Below are 19,928 nucleotides of genomic sequence, written 5' to 3' on the forward strand. Positions count from 1 at the left end.
TGTGGGCTCATCTCAGGCATGAAAAAAATACAATTTAATGAAAATTAAATATAAAAAAAAACAACCTGCTTCTCATCCATTATTTTCCTCACAAGTATTGTCTTATCTTAAATTTATTGCTAATACAGTATGTTAGCAGTTGTCCTTAATAAGCTCTGCATACATCCAAGAAAAGTGCATACACTGACAAAGATACTTCTAGTTTTGCACAACACATGGCTTTTTTTATACGGTATGTTCTCAGTTGAAAACTACTCCCTCACAAAATGAAAATTCAGCAGAAACTCTAATAGCTTTCATATTTCAGTCTAATAGGTAGCATGGCATTGCACTGCCACCCACCTTTGCTACAATATTGCACAGCACATTTAACAGACATTTGCTTCCTTCACTCAGTCCTTACGCGCAGCTTCTGCAGGACCTTAGTATTAACATTTAACAGAGTCTATGAGCATAAAGCACATTTATGAACACCTGCTAGAACATTTTATTTGCCTTAAGAGTTTTATTATAACTGTTAAATTTTCTTGCTATGCTTTATGGGCCAAATCCTGGTCCAGTTTTAGACTCAACTCCGATTGACTTCAACAGGAAGCAGATTTGATTGTATGTGGGTTTCCATACCAATCCAATACAGCCCTAAAGAAAATGGGATCACTGGTAAGCACAATACTGGATAGAAAAAGCCAGCACTTAGCAGCTCTAAATATCCACTGAGCACAGCCTTCAAATGCAATTAAAACCAATAAACAGATAAACCCCACACTTACAAGTCTGTGACCTCCAGTGTGCTACAAAACCCAACCTTGTACTTGCAGAAGTACAAGGTATGCAGGTATCCCATCCAGAAATGGCTTGGTGGGAGGTATTACCACCAACTACTCCGTCTCAGATCACTCACAATGCTCCTGTCACCAAAATTTGGTTCTCTGTATTAAAGCCATCAAAGACCGGAATCCATCCACGTCGTGTCCTCTGAACATCCGGACAGTCACAGTCCTCTTCAACAACACAAGATAGGCTGGAACAAAACATGCAGAGCCAGAAGTTGTAGCTGATGAACCAGAGTCCAAGGAAGATGTTGCAGAGGAAAACATGCCAGAAGTCTGACTGTTCTGAAGATGTTCTCTACAGCTGTTCTTCTCTGACAGTTTTACCACCTTACTGGAGATGTTTGTAACACCTCTGTGAGACTGATCATGACTATATAGAAGCAACACAGCTCCTCATAGCTTAGAAAAGAGAATAACAAAGGACTCTAGGAAGTCCACAGGGAACTCTTCTAAGAAAATTTAACCTTATTTGAAATTGCATGAGAGTTTGTCCACTGCTATTAGAAGCCCAAAAATAGTAGGACAGATAGCTAGCACAGAACAGACAACATGGCAATGCCATCCATTTCACAAAAGCTTGACAGTAAATGCTTGATTGAAAGCATACTATTAAGCCCCCCAAAATTCAAGCAATTATAAAAATGAAATTATAGGCACAATGATGAATGACGACAAATGAAATGTTAACAGATCTAGCACCATACAAAAAAAATATTGATTTTCTCTGATTACTACTTAGGTGATCAGAGTGTATGAGGTCCTAGTTGCCTGCTTGCTCTAGATTTTATTAATGCTCCAATATCAGACACCCAATTTGGAAATCAATGCTTACTTCATCATTTTTCTCTGAAGGATCCTATTATTCACAATTGATTTAACAGAAATGAAAGGCTTACCATTAACAAGACCCAGCTGCTGACACTTCTTAGATGAATTATTGAACTTCTAAGAGTGAATTAACTTAACCATCACCAAGACTTATTGTCTGATGTTTCTCATACCAAAGTCAGTGTATTTATAATTACAGAACCAAGTAGTAGAAAGTAACTCCTTTTCTGCCTCCTCCAACACCATATACACAAAGTAAAAATAAAGCTTTGCAAAGATAAAAAAATATGAGTTATGCATCAAATTCAGTCAGTTGGAGCTTAGTCTCTAACTGCCTTTTGACACCCTGAATCTTCGTTTATTTCTAAAACTCATAGGTCATTTCAAGGTTCAGAAAGAGGAAATCCAATTTATGGCAAGTTACATCTTCTGTCAATGAGATTACTGCAGTCAAAGATCCCTAGGGCTGACCATGCCCTGCCAGAAAGCCTACAGAAGACTATTATTAATTCCCTTTAGGTACAAAATGAAGAACCACCTTATGAATTGAGATAAAAGTAACAAATATACGCTTCTGCAGGTAGAAGCAGTACTACCAGTCCATGGCAAAAGCAGTGTAAATGTACAAAGCAAAAGGCCTATGTTCAGAACTTGCCATCTGAGCCAAGGGGCTCTCTCTGCTCAGAACATCAATCCATCATGCCCATTTTCCAGTTTAAGAAGGGGTATTCACCCAAGGTGAATTCATTTCCTCAAATAAGAGCTTTTGCTCTGCAGAATGAAAAGTTCAGTAACCAAAAATGAGCAGGTTTGGAAGGGCAGGTGATCACACCAGTCTCTATTGTAATCCTATGAATGACTCTACAATCCTATGCAATTCTCAAGCAGGTACAGTGCTAATAATGCTCTTCACGAGTCATCCTTGAGAAGAGGCAATAAAAACCCTGACTGCCAATACACTGCCCAGCTGCAGTGATCTACAAACACATTAGTGTGAAGAGCACAGAGCTGTGCTAGGCAATATGTTATCCTTCAGCCACGGACAGCAGGACCACAGCTGCCTGGTGACACAGCCAGAACAACTGCTCAGCTGTCAAAACTAGTGAACATTCCAGGTCTTAGTAGACTTTTGGCTAATCTGTACTACCTGGCTGAATATGCCTTCAAAATGCTAGAATGGCAACTGCCTTGTCCTTCACCATTCATCATACTTGCAGAGGTCAGCTTGATTATACTTACCTCTGCAACTGCTCTGAAGACTTCAGCACATGATCAAGTTCAGACTCCAGATGCAACACATTCAGGAAGTCTTCTGGATTAATAACACAATGTTTTGCTTCCTTTTTATTCCACAGAATGGTGAGATAACAGACCTGTTCTATCCTTTTCACACAAGCTGAAAGTCAGCAACTGTCCAAAATCACTAGAGCCTCCTCTCAAAGCCCTCAATGGATTTGAGTGCTTTCACACTGCTGGAGGCAAAACACCTGGGCCTTTTGAAGCAGGGTTAGTATCTGAGGAAGATACTCTTGGAGCAAACCACTTTTTGAATACTTTTTGTATTTCCCTTTCCCAACTCCTGTTTTAACCCCTATCTTACTGAAACTAGCCGTAAAACTCTGCTTTGGACATTGGACAAACACTGCAAAAATTAAGAAAAATGGGAAGGAAAGAAGCCTGACAGATAGAGCCTCCAAAATTATAGGTCTAGCTACATGAGGAAAACAGGCCAAAATCATGAAATTATGATTATTTTTAAAATATTTAGTTATCAAAAATTTCCAATATGCCTCTTCTCTACACGATGAAATGGAGGGTGGCTGGCCATAACTGAAATCTGGTTAAATTTGATATCTGCATAAAATATATCTCAGTAAGTAGGTTGTAACAACTTTTTAAAAAAAGACATGGACTTTGGCAGATTTCCTGCTTTTCTTACACTCATTTCTTCCAGTACTTCCCACATTGTGAAATAACTCTTAATGCTATAAAGACAGTGCAGACTGCAAAAATTGGTCCTAGTGGTTCCAATGGGAGTAACATGGTCAGAATTTGGCATTCAACAAAGTTTCCATTTCTACATAGGTTTCATTTATTTTTCAGTTTAAAAATAAGACCATATTTTGGCACGTAACTAGAGCTGCTCCTGCAACTCAAAAGAAATAACACTGCTGGCAAGCCTCAAATCTGTTCCAAGACAAAAAACTGTGTTGGCAGAACTTTTTCAAAAAGTTCTTTTTGACTAGAGGCAGAATTCAACACCAGCATAAGTAGAGAAACTTCAGTAAAAACAGTTATGTTACACATTAAGTTTATATAATGCAAATATATTTAGCTGACATGGAATTAAAATTCTGTTGAACCAATTCTGTTTATCTTCTACATGTACATAATAACTTAGCACCAAATTCTATAATCATTCTTCTGTGAATACTCTTTCCCCTCCTACATAAATGGTACTGTGCTATTTACAAAGTACCACAACCATGCCACACATTTTTTTAACATAAGAGAGTTATCCAATTAGGATGTGGTGAAATTAAAGCTGCAAGATCTACATCCCTGCATCAATTACAGGCACAGAAGAAAATAACATAAATCTGGCATTTCACAACTTCTGAGGGTTTGATTTTGCAACCTACTTTCTAAAATACCTTTTTTCGCACGTCATACCGAAGGGTTTTTTTAGAGCATGAATACAGTTAACCAACGTGCAGCGGTGCTTCATCAACACAGATCACAGCAAGATTTGACTCCCATCTCCACTACAGCACAGACAATGAAAGCATTCAAGTACCTAGACAAAGATGCCCATGCCCTTGCATATTCGGGATATAGCTGGTTGATGGATGAGACAAAGTACTTACAAGGAAACCTGTACTATTTTTTATTAACCATTGAAAAAAACTGAATTGAGTTCTTCTTGCCAGAGAGAGGGAGAAAGTTACATGACAGTGGTAACAGCCTGCTTCAGTCCTCTTGAAGAAAAAGCAATACAAAGCTTAAATATGTAGGTATTTCTAAAGCCAAGTTCTAAGTACAGCTTGCTTACTCTCCCCTAAATACAGTTGCCTTAACTCTAAACACAGTTCTTGGAGTATTGCATTGAACATCTTTGGTGTTTTGCCTTTTTGTCAAAGCATGCTCTTTTTTACATTTTGTTATACTGTCACTGAAGGAAAAAAAAGACAAAGAAATGTAGACTGAATTTATTTACCTTCAGATTCTTAAGAATTTTTATCCAATGCACCACAATTCCTGAACTGCTTCAAATAATTCAACTAAACACATGGAGTAGAGGACCTTTAAAGGTCTCTTCCAACCCAAGCTATTCTATGACTTGTGACACTTGATTTTAAAAGCCAGTCTGTCTATATGTATGTTATCTTTCCAATAAAATATACCACTTTAGATGTCCACTGACTTAAACCAATTCAACAAATAAAAAGAAAGATAAGATGTGATGACTATGTTCAGACCACAAGTTAATGCAGTTAATTTGAGCACCAATATAATTAATACAATGACCAGATAAGTACAGTTAGAATGTCAAATAAGATTAAAACACGTTATATATAAATAAAAATTAGACAGAATTTGAACTAAACCTTAGGTCTGAAATTCCAACCAGCAGTCTTATTGAGACTAAATTACACAAAATTTTCAGTGTAGTGTGCCTAAGAATTGATATCACAAAAATCATCAGATCTTCAGAAATTTAGGGCAATATTGCCACCAAGTATAGGAAAACACATTAATAATCTTTTTATTTCCACTGTAGAAATAATGTACTACAGGTGTTTCAGAAAGACTTTGATTTTCAAAAGTAAGTGGTCTCTTTCTTTCCATACATTACCAAGCCTAACAGAGGCACATTTTTATTTAGGCTAAATCATGCCTTATGGGACACACTTAGGAGGAGGAAAGGAGGACATACAACTGGCATTTGAGACATATTGCCAGTACAAAGCTGCCAAAAGCACACAGCAGGGAGCATGTTTTGGCTATCCATGAGCAGAATAAGCATGCACTCCTTAACCACTGCCAGCTGGCATTTGTTCCCAAATACAGAATGCTCACTAGGCAGTTTGGAGACTGGACATACTCCTAACCTTATCTATGCTCCCATAAAAACATAATGCTGAGATACCTCATTAACCGTGCCTGTCTCTTAGCTGACTGCCAAATGAGAAAGACTGAATGACAAACAAAAAGGATACATTTCTCCCTACACACAAAAAAAGTACTTAAAGTATATCCTAACATACTGTAGTGCTTAGCAAGAGAGAGATTTTAAGTGTGTTGGAAGAAAATTCTGCCAGAATCTCAAAAAACAGAAACACTGCCACTCTCTATTGAACATAGATAGAAAAAGTGAAAGCCAGAGACAAAGAGTACCAGGAAAACATAGCAGTGTATAGAAAGAATGGCTGGCACTATGATTATAAACTGTACTATCATGTTTAATACAACCTCTAGCACTCCTCACAACAGACGTTCCCTGCTTTATGTGTTGGGGCAGATTTGTGGGTAGAAGATTAATGTCCCCCTCCATCTGCTAATGACTATATAGGTCCCCTGGGCTTTGCACCAAGGGTACTTTGCCCTTAGGATGGAACAAGAAATGGGAATTTGTGTTTGTTACAACATGTGCTTGCTATTTCCAGCGACACTAGCAATTGCTCGATGTCTATTATTTCAACTTTATCTACCAAAAACATATTTTATCACGGTAGTTCAACTGTGATTCCAAGTAGATTTTCAAAGAGATCAGTTAAAAGGAGAAAAAAGCACTTTTCACTTTTAAAGTGCTTTCTTGACACACACAGCCTGCATCAGCATTTGCCCTGTAAGTTCTCTATTCATTAACTTTTCACTAGAGTTTCAAAGTGATTCCACTTTTTGGATTTCCCCTTCTCTGTCACTGATAGCCTGCTGTCATGGACCAAGCAACTCAGAAGGAAGAAATGTAGCAGAGACTGCCATGTAAAAGAGAAGGCACTAATTAAAGTCTTCATTATCTTCAGGGGGTTCTGTGAGTGGACTTTAACTTACCCCTGTTAACTGTACCTTTGCTCCTGAGACCTGGAGGCAAGTTAGAAGGAGCTTGACACCAGCATAGTCTTCATGGACCTAAGCCAGTTTGATATCCTGGAAGAATATAGGGAAAGAACAGTTACAAAATGAAGTTCTGAAGGAATGAGGCAAACACAGTCACTACCAGAACAACGATACTCAGAGCAAAATCAGAGATCTTAACAGTAGCTCCAATATCCGCAAATGAGAAATCAAAACCAAGACTGTTGCTTCATTAAAGTCTCTGAACATGGTGTCCCAGGTTTGTTTCATGCTTCCTTCCTTCCTTTTCCCGCCCCTATCAGTTGCAACACTGACCTCAGTTCCATCTCAAGAAAGAAATAGTTGTCCCCACTAAAATCACCTGTGAGCACCAGAGGGAATTCCAGGGGCAGTCAATCACATTTACATTAACACCAAGCATATATAATTAATTTCTCCCAGTTTACCCAGCTTAACTTTGGAAAAAGCTGGAACACCTCTGTAGCTGAGCCATCAACATGAGAAAATGTTACCCTCTTTTTAAAAAAGTGAAATGTGAATTCAGCACATGACCTCTACCAATCTTTTTGGTCCAACTGGGCACTGTTTTCTCAAACCATTCCTGCCCAACAAGAAAAGAAGGACAAGATCATAGTCAAAAGTGGAAAAGAAAGAAAAATGGAAAAAGAATTGCTCTGTACTCTCCTTCATCTTCAGCAGAGAATTTCTTGGTCTCAAATGCTACCAGAGTGAAGAAACTGCAGCCACAAAAGACAATTCTTTCCCTCTATATCAGAAGCAGTACAAAACAATGAGTGTTGAACTAACAAAGTGCTCTGCCTCTCTTAGTACTCATTGCTCTGAAAACACTTCTCTACTGGCTTTCCAAATAAGAAAATACTCTAAATCAAAGATACACACTTAATGTTGCTAAAATTAATTGTAAAACACAATCAAAAAAACGCAGCCTGATTTGTGCATATTTTGTTTCTGCAACACAATCTTGTTAGCATCAACAGAGCTGCTCCCAGATTTCCCATCTGAATCTAGTGATATTTGGCCTTTTTCTTATGCTTCCTCAATAAGGCATGCATTTCACCTTTCATTTGAAAATTAAAGGAATCATCTTTTCCTTTAATCTTTGTACAATAGAGGAAATTCTTTCTGATTTAAATACACAGAGCAGGTAAAAGTGATTCTATGCTAATATTTCATGATTAAGTCATTCTCAAGTCCTTTTGGAAGTCGGACTTAGAGCAGAAAAGCTTGAAAGTCAATGCTAAAAAATAATAAAAAATATACAGCTAAGAATATTAAAGACAAAAACACAAGGAAGGTAAGAGACAGAGCAAAGAGCTGCAGTTTCCCTTCCCTGTGGGGAAGGATAGCACATCTCCTGACTGATACTCCTTTGAGCAACAGCTTGTTTTCCTTAATGTGCCTCCTCAATTGGCATCCCGTGGCCAGCACAGGTAGGCAGCCCCTGGAGAGAAAAGCCACTGAAGTCCGTGCATCCTATGGAGCACTGACAGCAATCATTCAAGCTTTTATACAAGTCCCTTGTACCTCTGCAGAAAGGCTGCTCTCAATCTGGCCTCCAGAGAAAATACAGCAACCTAGATTGATAACATCTACTTACACTGCTGCTGATCAGACATAGACTGTCCCCGACAGTCTTCCTGAAAAGCTGAACAGCAGTCTTAAACTCAAGTACTGGTAAAACACATTTAAAGTCAATTGCAAAAAAAAAAAAAACCCCAAACACATCTGTTTAGGGAAAGAGCAGGGGAGTTACTGTTGCTTATTTCTGGAGAAGAAGGGAGAAATGTATCAAGTCTGCACACACACATAGACATATGTACGTCTCACATATGGGTAAAGGATAACAAATACAAGTTGTTCTCCACTACAGAATTGTCCACTTTGAACATTATAGACATCAATATATAAAGTTCATGTTATTTCAGTGAGACACCTTTTGAATTAATAATGCTGGCAGCATTACAATTCCTGTAACACAGGCTATTTGATCATCACTAACTCAAGGACAAATTGAAGTCTGAAGGCCAAATCTATGGGGATTTCTGGTGACATCACTAAGACCTCACAGAGATGCCCAAGACAAGTAGTGCTGGTATTTTGCCCACCTTTGCAGCAAGATAGTTCTGAGAAATGACTCAAAAAACAAACAAAGACGATGCCACAACTAACACCACTGAGCCACTCCATCAACAGAGATTACTCTCATCACATCAGGAACAAAGGACATGTGTACAGTCAGTCTTAGAGAGCTTCATTTATTTGTTAGAGCTATTCTCAACATACAGCAGCAAGACTGTGACTAGTCAAGGCAGCAGCAGCACTTTGCCCAACAGTTAAACTTGTTCCTTTGCTCATGCTCTTTATCCATTTTAATTCTAAATTTTCTTGGCCATGAGTACTACACAAAGGGCTCCTCTGATCCCACAAGCAAACAGCTCTATCATCCTAAGAATGTAATTTAAAAGACTATTTAGTATAACTTTTACAATACTTATTTTCTCTGCAGGAAATCTTACAGAATCAGAATAATTTAGGCTGAAAAGGACCTCTAGAGGCCATGTCCTCCAATTCCCAGTCAAAGCAGCGCTGATTTCAAAGTTAGAACAAGTTGTTCAGAGCCTTGTCCAGTCATGTTTCTAAATCTCCAAGGTCAAATCTTGCAACTTCCACAGACCTCAGATCAGAGTTTGACCATTCTGATTGTTAATTCTTTTTCCTTGTGCCCAGTGAGAATTGCTCCATTTCTATATGTGACAACTGCACCCCATCCTTGCTCTGTACGCCTCAGAGAAGTGCACTGCTCTCCATTCCAAAACAGCTATTAGGGAATGAAAGGCAACAATTCACCTTCATCTTCTGACCTCCAGGCTGTGCAAACCCAGATCATTCAGCATCTTGCTGTACACCATATACTCCAGACAACTGAAACAAGGCGGCTGCTCCAGGTTAAAACTCTTTAAATGATTTATGAAAATGTAACAAAACCTTTCACATACCTCACCTTGACCACACAACATTACTTTACAGGTTCCCTGACACAGACAGGACCATTGGTACCTTACTTTCTGATCCCAAAGAAAGTTCTGAGGACAACCTCAGAGGAGCAGCAAGCACAAAGGATTTGACAAGGTGATGCACTGACCGGCATCTCAGATCACCTAAACACACTGGAACAGTACTTTTTTAAGAGTACAAAAAAAAAAAAAAAAAAAAAAAATCAACATTTAAAAAAAATTTAATGTGGTTTAGAATGTAGCTATACAGCTTCCTGCAGTTGACCCCAGAAAAATAAGACATGTGATGTGTAATTTCCTTTGACTTTTCTTTGAACTCTAGATAGAAGTTCCTGCTTTAAAGAGTAGGATTTTTTTAATTAATTACTTTTACATTTTTTGTTAATATTTCCAAATAGTATGGAATGCTAAAATATTTATATGTACCAATTCCATGGGTTAGAACACCCTCTCAAAGAAAAACAGCTTCTAATCCTTTTTTTGAGATAGGGTACACTGCACTAATTTGATGAAAAGAGCAGTACCCATCCCTCACTTGACCATGTTAATTCCAAAGCATTTTCAGAGAATCTAGACATAGGTCAAAACACATGCAAGAAGAATGTGGTGTAAGGAAAAGAAGATCTGTTACCCTCACTGAGCTACTGAGAGCACACTTCCTTGCATGGCAGCACAAAGCATGCCCTGACAGGGCGTGAATCAGGTTTCATTCAGAGACCCAAGGAAGTCAGCTTTCTATAAAACTTAATAGGATGTTCCCCACATGCAAGGATGGGTTTAATAAAGATTTTATTTCTTATTTATTTAGCACTTGTCTTCTCTTTGCTACATATTGCTGCCACAGGGAAAAGCTTTTCATATCTGCCTAGATAAGACCTAAAACCTCTGGAATCATGACTGACAAATACTCCAACAATCAGTAGCCCCAGACTTCAAGATGAAGCCATGCAAGTTCAAAACCTGTCCCCTTAGCAGACGCAGCAGTTCCACCCAAGAACACAACATGTATTAGCACTGAAAAACAGGCATGGAACTATTTACACACACAAACACACCTATATATTCATTTGTGCATACTGTTGGCAGAATTGTGCATATTACACACATAACCTTCAGCAATTTAAGAACAGTAGCAAACAACAGTGTCAGCAATCCTGCTCATTTCATATTGAGAGAAAAGCCATGGCAATCACACCAGAGCTGTCACACAGTAAGGGCACCTCACTAGTGAGCCTGTTGCAACTCTGGAACAGCACAAGCATCACAGCCCCTCAGTGCCCTCCTCCAGCTCCCCACACCAGCCTAGACACTGGGCACAAGCTGTAGCACTGCATGAGAGGTAAAACAGAAACTTGTGCCCCTCCAGACAGAGGCACTGCTCTTGCACCCAGCACGAACACACACACTGGCACAGGACTCAACTATGCTTTGAAGTTTTACACATGCCCTGGAAAGGTTTTGCCATCACTTGCCTAGCAAAAAGAACAGAACCCACTCTATGTGCAAAACTTTTTAATGCCTCCATTACTGGCACTTTCACATTTCCAGGTTGGAGTTTTTTCCCCCCTTCATCTTATCCTCTCCATATAGCTTACACAGAGACCACGCTAATTAGCAACAGCTTGCACTCTGTATTAAAACTAAAAATAACCCCAAAAAACCTAGTGAAAAGAGAAACTCAATGAGCTCATATGCATTTCATCATTTCAGTAACATTGGCGTATTTTAATTACACTTAAATAATGTTAATTCTGATCTGAGCAGCAGACTAACCATAATTGCTGAAAAATAAAGTTATAAATTAAATGTGAGATATGGTAGAGTCTATTGCCCTATAAACTTGCTATAAAGTGCTACAAAAATATATATTGCTGTAACCAAAACTAACAATAATAAGCTCACTGTGTGAGGATAAAACAAAGAGGTGAACAGCAGAGAAATGTTCAGCTGGTGTAGCAAATAAATCCAAAATCTACAAAGTATAACTTCAACAAACTAAAAAATATATAATAAAATAGAGTTCTCTCCACTTTCACTATCATGAGTAGCTCCTAAAACTAAGAAAAAGCATATTCCTTATGGGTAAATGTCTATTCTACAAATTTTCCATATTTCCTGTACTTCATTTGGCTTTTTCACAATGGGCCTTATTCTGTTTCCTTATGTCCGTACTTCCTATATGTTCAACATTCACCAATCTATCTACCCTGAATACAAACTAAACTATGGATTACAGAGAATGAGAAGTTCAATGACTCTTCCAGCCTTAAAGATGTACTGTAGCAAACAGAATACTGCACATTGCTTTGCAGGAGGGAAATATGATTTAACTGGCATTTCATCAGTGTCTTGGGAGTCAAAGACTATCTCCTATAATATTGAATATTTAATTAGGACACAACTTACAAATAAGAAAATATTGGACAAAATTTTTCCCCAGTATCTTGCCTAAGCTGTATCAATAGTTTGCACTTGCAATATTCACCGCAGTAGACTCCATTATTATAATTGAGATCAGCTAAGCTGTTTTAGGGAATTTCAATAGCTACTGTCTCCTCCTCATAGATAAACAAGAGAGAGTCAATGATATTGAAAGACAACAGATTTAATGCAGATAACTTACAGAGCTCAATACCACAAAATACTATTGAAACAACAGGTTATTAAACCAGTCAAGATATTAAAGTAACTGCTAGCTGAGAAGGGTTAGAAAAACTTCCACCACATGAAAAAGCACTCTGTAACTGTTCATAACAGCTGGATGACAATACCTGAACTTTGTATTGTATCCCACTGAGGAGTGGCAGCCTTTCTAATCTTTTGTATCACCTAACAGCAGAATCCCACCCTAGGGTGCAAAATAATGGAAAACTAATCTTTGTCTTGAAAGTACCTGTACTTCTTGTGAGAAACATCAGTATTAGCACAGATCTGGTTGAACCTGCTAGCAACTCTATTTTTACACGTGTAAATCCACAGAAGTCAACAGGAACTTAGTTTATGCTATCTACCCACCATATCCATACCAACAGAAGTGTGAAAATGGATGATCCCTTTCAGGCACACCTGGCTCAAACTCCTACTGTACACACCTACAGACACTCATAGTTAGGAATTTGCTGCAATAATTCATTTATTTCTACAAAAATGCGGATATGTGAGAACACCGAGCTTTCTACACCTCGCCCACACTAGAGACCCACTACCCCCAAAACAAGTTCTATCAATAAATCCCTTTTACTACTGACAAAGACAAAAATTTCCTCAGCAGAAAATGAAAAAGCAGTCCTTGGTGGTGCCACTCTTACCTAGAGAGAACCCAATTTTCATGTGTAACAGACACATTTTTACCATAACGCTATTATGGCGAATTAACCTGAAAATGCAAGAGAACTGCAAGACCACTGCAAGAAGATGCAAAAGAGATGCAAAGTAGCCCAAAGTGCAACCATCTGCAGTGGAGTCACTTTGCTTTCTATACAAGCACACTTAGTCACAACATAATGACAACCCAGGTTGAAACACTCTCATCTACAAACACTGTGACTCTACTACACAAGGACAAATCCTGCAACCCTTCATCTAGCAAAGTATATTTTGCTGGAAGCTGACCCACATAAAAAGCTGAGGATCAACCTTCTCTGATCATTAAAACAGACACAGACAGATGCTGACACAACAAGCTCTTACAGAGAGCTTGGTTCATAAAGGAACGAATTAATTAATATTCTAAATCAAAACCACCCTTCTTAGTTAAAAAACAAAGCACACGCTAACTCCTGATGCTCTTATTTTAAGAGCAATGTTTTTTTATGCAGTTTTCCTTCCAACTCTTCCCAAATGACATAACCAGAACTACAAACAAGTGATGTCCACATAGCAACTTCTACCACAATGACACAACTGATCTAAATTTACACTGACACCACTTTACCTTAAATCAGCTTCTCCCACATGCACAGGCTTTTGCACTAGGTATCCAATTCCTTCAGTCAGCCTTAGCATCATATATAATTAACCTCTGCCTGCTAAACTTCATCATGAGAACTCTTCCAAGAAAAAGAGACGAAGAGTAGTCTCAATGAATTCCCCTTCCTTGGACTGCTGCTGTACTGTCCTGGTGGGCATCTTTCAGATCTAGCACAGTCCCTGGACAATAATATTTTGTGTTGCTCCATTAACTACTTTGTTTTCAGAATCCATGCTATTGTTCCCCTCTCTCGTCAAAGCACAAAGTTAGACCGCGTTTGCTGCCAGTAATTTAGCCCTTCATAATTTGTTACACACAGCTTGCTTAAATGCTATTAAAAGCACGTCTCAGCCAAAGGCAAAATATCAACACTATGCAAACCAGCAAGATTCTGCCACAGATTCAAACGACCGAACTGTCACTCTACACACAAACAACAGCGCGCCACTAGAAAACACCAGAAATGCATAAAGAGCATCCCTATTACCTTCTTGCATCAACGCCTGCGACACGCACACACCCTGCCGAGTCTTCCGCGTTTGCTAGCCACGGATCACTCCCTGGCAGGCAGCAGAAGGGACCCAGCAGACCCCCACACCGCCAGCCTCACTCACCCAGAAATAATCCCCGCTCCAGCCGCACAGCCACCGCGTCCCAACAACGTCCTCCGGCGAGGACAGGAGCCGCAAACCTGAACTTTGGCTCCCAAAAGGCGCAGCAGAGCCGCCCGGCAGGGCTGCCCGAGTTGCCGGGCGCAGAAGTAGCGGGAGGCGCAGCGCGCAGCCGGCCGAGGGACGGGAATCTCTCCCGCACGGCGCACATCGCTGGGGCTCCGCTCAGCACACCCAGCCACCCTGCGCAGAGACCCATCGCCTTGTTCTAACCACACTGCAAACACCAAGTTTTTTAAGGGTTTGGGTTGTTCTGTTGGGGTTTTTTTGTTTGGTTGTTGTTTTTTTTTTTAATTCCGCCAAAACAGCCGTTCATTCGGGCCAAGGCCGCCCAGCAGGAGAGCGGCCGCAGCGGCGGAGCGGGTGCCGGGCTGATGGGGTCCCGAGCACAGCCCGGCGCTCCACGCTCCAAACCAGCCCCCGACGCGCCCCGGGTGCGCTTTTGTCTGCGCAGGAGAAGGAAGGCACGGAGCGCCCGGGCGCTGCCGCCACATCACCGCGCTGCAGCCCAAACAGCGCCCGCGCCCCGCCGGGCAGCGGCAGGACCGCCTGTGCCCCGCGCTGACCCGCTCCGAGTTGGTGCGGGGGCAGCGCGGCCCCGCGCCGGGGCACGGATGCGCCAGCGCCAGCCGGGACCGCCGGGGCACAGCCGGCAGCGCGCCCCGCTCCCTCCCCGCCTCTCCCCACGCCGGACGCGGCGCGGCAGGCAAGGAACCGACCCCCCCTAACCTAACCTAGCCTAGCCTAGCCCAGCCCAGCCCAGCCGCCGGCAGCCCCGCTTTACCTCGGCAGCCTCCCGCTCCCGCCGCCGCCCCGCCAGTGCCGCCGACAGCGGCGGCGGCAGCCCCGGACCCCCGCCCCGCCCCGCCCCGCCCCCTGGCGGGGCCGCGGGGGCTCGCGCGCCCCCTTGCCGCGCGCGGGGCCCGGGGGGCGCGGGGCGCTTCCCGCCCGCGCGGGCCGTGAGGCGGCGGCGGGTCCGTCCCTGAGGCGGCGGCGGGTCCGTCCCTGCGGCGCTTCCCGCTCGGGACCGCCGCGGGGCCCTGCGGACCGGGGCAGGTGCGGGCCGGGACACGGCACCGAGGCACCCCGGGGCTCGCCCCGCTGGTCTCCCGATGCTGTCCGGCGCTTCCCAGATGGAGCGCGGTCCCCACCGGCCGGCACCCCTGGCCCTCGCCCAGCGCAGGGGACGGGGCACGGATGGGCTCACCCTCTCGCCCCACGCGTGCTCTGCGTTTCTGCCCGCAGCCTCTGGATATAGTTTTTCTTCCGTCGGACTCCCAGCGCGGCCCCCCTTCAGTGCCGATGTGCCTCCTCCTGCCTTGACGGCGGCAGTGACTCTCCATGCCTTCTGCAGGTGTGTGGGTCCGGTGGGGAGCTGAGCACGTACTGAGAAATGCTAAGAATTCCTGCTAGGGAAGAAATCCAGAAAGAGGGAGGAAAGGTGTGATGATGCTCAGGTGGGGCACGGGCTCCAAGCCTTCCATCCCAGCAGCACAGGAACTGACTGGGTCTTCAGCATCCTCTCGGCTGCTGTTCATCTCAGCTTAGAGACTGCAAAGTCTTCAAGAGTTAAAACAGGCAAAAATACCCTCTATTCAGATTTTTGACAGCTGTAATGAGCGCAAGGAAGAATTATGTAAACATTATTAAGTGTTAATAAACACATGTCAGCGTTAGGCACTCTTGTGTAGAAATGTTGGTAAAAGCCACAGTGAAAGCTTTATTCATAATGTCTTTTTAACTTTATGTAGCTGGTGTAATAGGCCCTGTGCATTGCTGTTGCCTCGACGGAAAATCATTACCCAGTAATGGATGAGCCAGTTCGGAAGGAGTGCCACTGGGATACTGCACACTTTCATTCAAAGATGCTGTGTATTAGAGGAAGTAGCAGGAGACCTGCCAACTTTCCCAATTTAATTATTAAACTGTCAGTTCCTGACTTCTTGTTTCAACTTCCTGAGGCAACATCTGGCGGTAATAACAAAAATAAATAAATAAAATAAAATTTGATCATTCACTCAGCAGCATTCTCTTTGCAATGTCCTTTTTACAGCAGCTTTTATGAAAAGCTCGATATGGGGGATCCAGACCCGGCATCTCTCTGAACTACCCGAAAGCAAAGACAAGAACAGTTTCAGCTGTGATCCTCAAGGCAAAGATGTGCAGAAGGCTATATCATATGCTTGAGCCTTTTTTCAATGAGTCTGGTGGTGTGCGTTTTAATCTTCCTAATCCTTCTTTTATTCATAAGAACATCAGCGGGTTTTTTTCGCTGCATGAATCTGCATGATATGACTTCGGGAGATAAAAAAAAAAATCTTTCGCTAGCCAAGAATTTTTGCATTTTCATCAAACATTGCTTCAAAAGGGTAAAGTTGGTTTCAGGAAAAGAAAAAAACAAACCATAAAGGATATCAGATTTAAATGCTACCAAATGTGAGCAAAACACTGATGAGAAGTTTTAAAATATCTGAGACTGTGTCTTCACGTGTTCTCTGGATCTGTTTCATATGATGTGACAGCTTCAGCTCGCGATTCGTTATTGCAGTGGCTTTTGGAACTGAATGCCTCTTTTCTTCATATCCTCACTCAAACACATGCACACGCTTACAAAAATATGTATCTATATATGTACACATGCACACGGAGAGACAAATACAGAGTGACTCAGCTCTGCATTCTACTTGCTTAATCAGTTTCAAAGCCTCAGTACTGTTCCTTTGCCTTATTTCAAGTGCCCAAGGCCACCTTTCCCACATTGCTTATTTCAGTGCTGGGGTACAGAGCCTTTGACAAAGCTGGGCCATCTACGCTGCCTTCTGCGGGTCACCCTCTCCTAAAAGACTTTCTGCAGGTCAGGAGGTCAGCCCTTCCATTAATCACACGGCAGCTTGGGATTCAGCACTCACCCTGCACACTAGTCCTAGGGAAACCTCAGAGACCTTTTTCCTGGTGGTCACTTGGAGCTAAGGAAGGAAATCAAGATCTGGAGGCAGAGGTTGTGCAATCCCAAACCGCAGGGAGATGGTACCAGGAATGCTGTGGGGGAACCGCCATCACCCACGCACTGCACAGTGATTTGGTCTGCTCTGTGCTGTGGACAGACAGGAGTTGTAGCAACTCTGCTGGTAAGTACTAGTCAGCCAAGTATGGCAGCAGTGCCTAATTCAGTACCTCCAAGTATAACTCTTCCCTAGTGCTCCCAGACAAAGCACTCCTGATTTTCTCCCTTCTATCAAGAAGCCAGGTAGACAGATCAGAAGAGTCTAAAGTCAGTGTTGCTGTCTTTGACGTTTCTGTCAGATATTTAACATTAGGTCCTTGTTTTTTTTCCTCAGAAGTTTCCTTCTTCTCATCACTTGGAGGAGCTTCTGGAACATTTTATTGATTTCTTAGCTGCTTTCCTCTGGAACTCCTCATAATTCTTTGCTTTCTAAGGCTTCCTCGGGTACTTTTTCTTTTGTATCCCATGGTTCAAGCAGCAGAAAAGCTAACTATCCTGTTAAGTAGGGCAGCCTTTCTTAAATCGTGGAAAGAACTCTGGATAATCCTTTCATACCTGTCTCCCATCTTCAAGTGAAATGACTATGCCTCTTAAGTTGTCATAGGATGGAATTGAATACTTTATATAAATTCTATTCAAGATTCTCCTGTTTTCCCTACAGTTCATGACAGATCAGTCAGACTCTTCCTTTAGACTGTAAAGAAGAAAGAAAATAGAGAGAGGGGAGAGTGTTCAAAGGGGATTTTCTGGTCAAATTCTATTTAACATTTTTTCTCCTATTTGCCAATTCCCAGGCCTATGGCTCAGAATTATTTTTAGAAAAACCACCTGGGTTTAAAAATAAAAAAAAAAAAACAAAATCACAAATCCTTAAAAGAAAATGTTTCAAAATGCTCTGGACCAAAGCAATGTTCCAAAGACAGCAAAGACTATCCTGTGACCAGATGCAGCTTTGAAAACTTCCCTAGGAAGTCAAATTTGTAGTATAGAAAGAAAAAATTGTGCTTCTGTACATTAAGGAGTCTATAATCATTTTCTGTATTTTTTGCTCAGGAGATTCCATGACAACTTCTTTACCGAATATTAATTCAGAAGTAAAGAGGAAACTATGCAAAAAATGAGCAAATCCTTAATGAAAAGAAGGTCAAAGAACAGTTTAACACAGAGAATTTCACAATCTGTTGGAGAAGGTCAATAGCATGATGGATAAGACTACAGCAGATGTATTTGTATGTTTACAAATGTGAAAGTAGAAATTAGGGTCTTATTAAAAGTAGCAGCTGTTAATTGCCAGCCTCACATATAGACACATGCTTGGAGAGACTGTTAATTAACTGACTGAAAAACTGGAGGAGTTTCAACTCTGAATTACTTGCCATGGCCTTAAGAAGTTTGGTGAGAGACTGATTCCCAGGTGGATCCCAAACTGGATAATATTTGTTGGCTATGTGGAGGCAGTGATGTCTATCTGAAACAGAATTGCCTATGCATAAGGATGTGCTGATCCACTAGGGTCAGCATCAGCAACTATTAAGGCAAGCTGACATAAAGAGCCTCCCAGATATCTGTTTTCATATAGTCTGGAGACATCAGCTCATATAAAACTGCAAAATACTTGAGACTCAGAATCAAAAATTGCTTCCTTAATGAAAAGCTTCCTTTACTGAAAGGAAGAAAAAATATCCTGCAGGATTTGAAACGTCAGCCAGCAGACAAAAAATCCAGAATCCCGCTAAGCTTGGGGCACACTTACATGAACAATTGTTGCAACAGCCAGCACTTACCTAAGGACATGATAAAAATCCCAAGGTGTTAATAATAATAGCAGCTCAGTCCCTAGCAATATTCATAGGTTGTTGGTTGGGGTTTGCTTTTTTCTGCAAGGTACTGGCAGGAAGGAACGTGGAGTCTGTGCACAGAATTTAGAGCATTAATTTTGTGTCTGCCATGCTTACTAGGTAACAGAGATGATATTTTACCTTTAGAGATGAAAAATAAAGCTGTGGTGCACTCAGACCATCATGCAATAATAACTGATAGTGGCAGCTGAGATTATAGGAGCATCTGCAGCTACAAATACTCAGCTGGGACTCCTTTAGGCTTCTGTGTATCATCTGGTCTTCTATTATCTCCTTGGGAATTAAACTAAGCAACACATGGGTGCCATGATTTCCGAATGGTTGATAAAGGAAGTTAAAAATAAAGCTAATGAAAAATCCAACCAGTATAACTGATACTGTAAAACCTCCTTTACTGAGCTGGGTAATGACTTAACAAGGGCATGCATAAAAGACAAAGAGCAAAGGCGTTAGAACAGCTAACCCATTTGTTACCTGAGAGTTCTCTTCAATGGTAATGAGAAGATTGGGAGAGATAATTTGGTGCATTGTATTTAAAGATCAGCTCTTCGAGGTTGTCCCCAGGATGGACTGTCAGGGAGTATCAGGTTGCAAGTATACTGATAAGACAATATGAAGAAGACGGGAAGAGCATTTAGTAGGAGTAAAA

At 41.5% G+C, this 19,928-nt stretch overlaps 1 protein-coding gene across 3 annotated transcripts in view; it reads right to left on the reverse strand.

The window, feature by feature from the left end:
* RARB (retinoic acid receptor beta) overlaps positions 1-15,272 on the reverse strand; it is a 316,522-nt gene extending 301,250 nt beyond the window's left edge. Inside the window, exons 1-2 of one of the 3 annotated variants that reach the window (XM_056486007.1) lie at positions 15,201-15,272; positions 6,732-6,812 (exon numbers count right to left, since the gene is read on the reverse strand). The gene's annotated coding sequence lies outside the window, so the exon portion shown is untranslated. Of the gene's footprint in view, positions 1-6,716; positions 6,813-15,200 lie in introns of all 3 variants that reach the window. The other 2 variants (XM_056486006.1, XM_056486008.1) reach the window with 2 other exon arrangements.
* Positions 15,273-19,928: the final 4,656 nt, after the last annotated feature.

The sequence above is a fragment of the Oenanthe melanoleuca genome, chromosome 2, assembly GCF_029582105.1.
Source record: "Oenanthe melanoleuca isolate GR-GAL-2019-014 chromosome 2, OMel1.0, whole genome shotgun sequence".
Lineage (NCBI taxonomy): Eukaryota > Metazoa > Chordata > Aves > Passeriformes > Muscicapidae > Oenanthe > Oenanthe melanoleuca.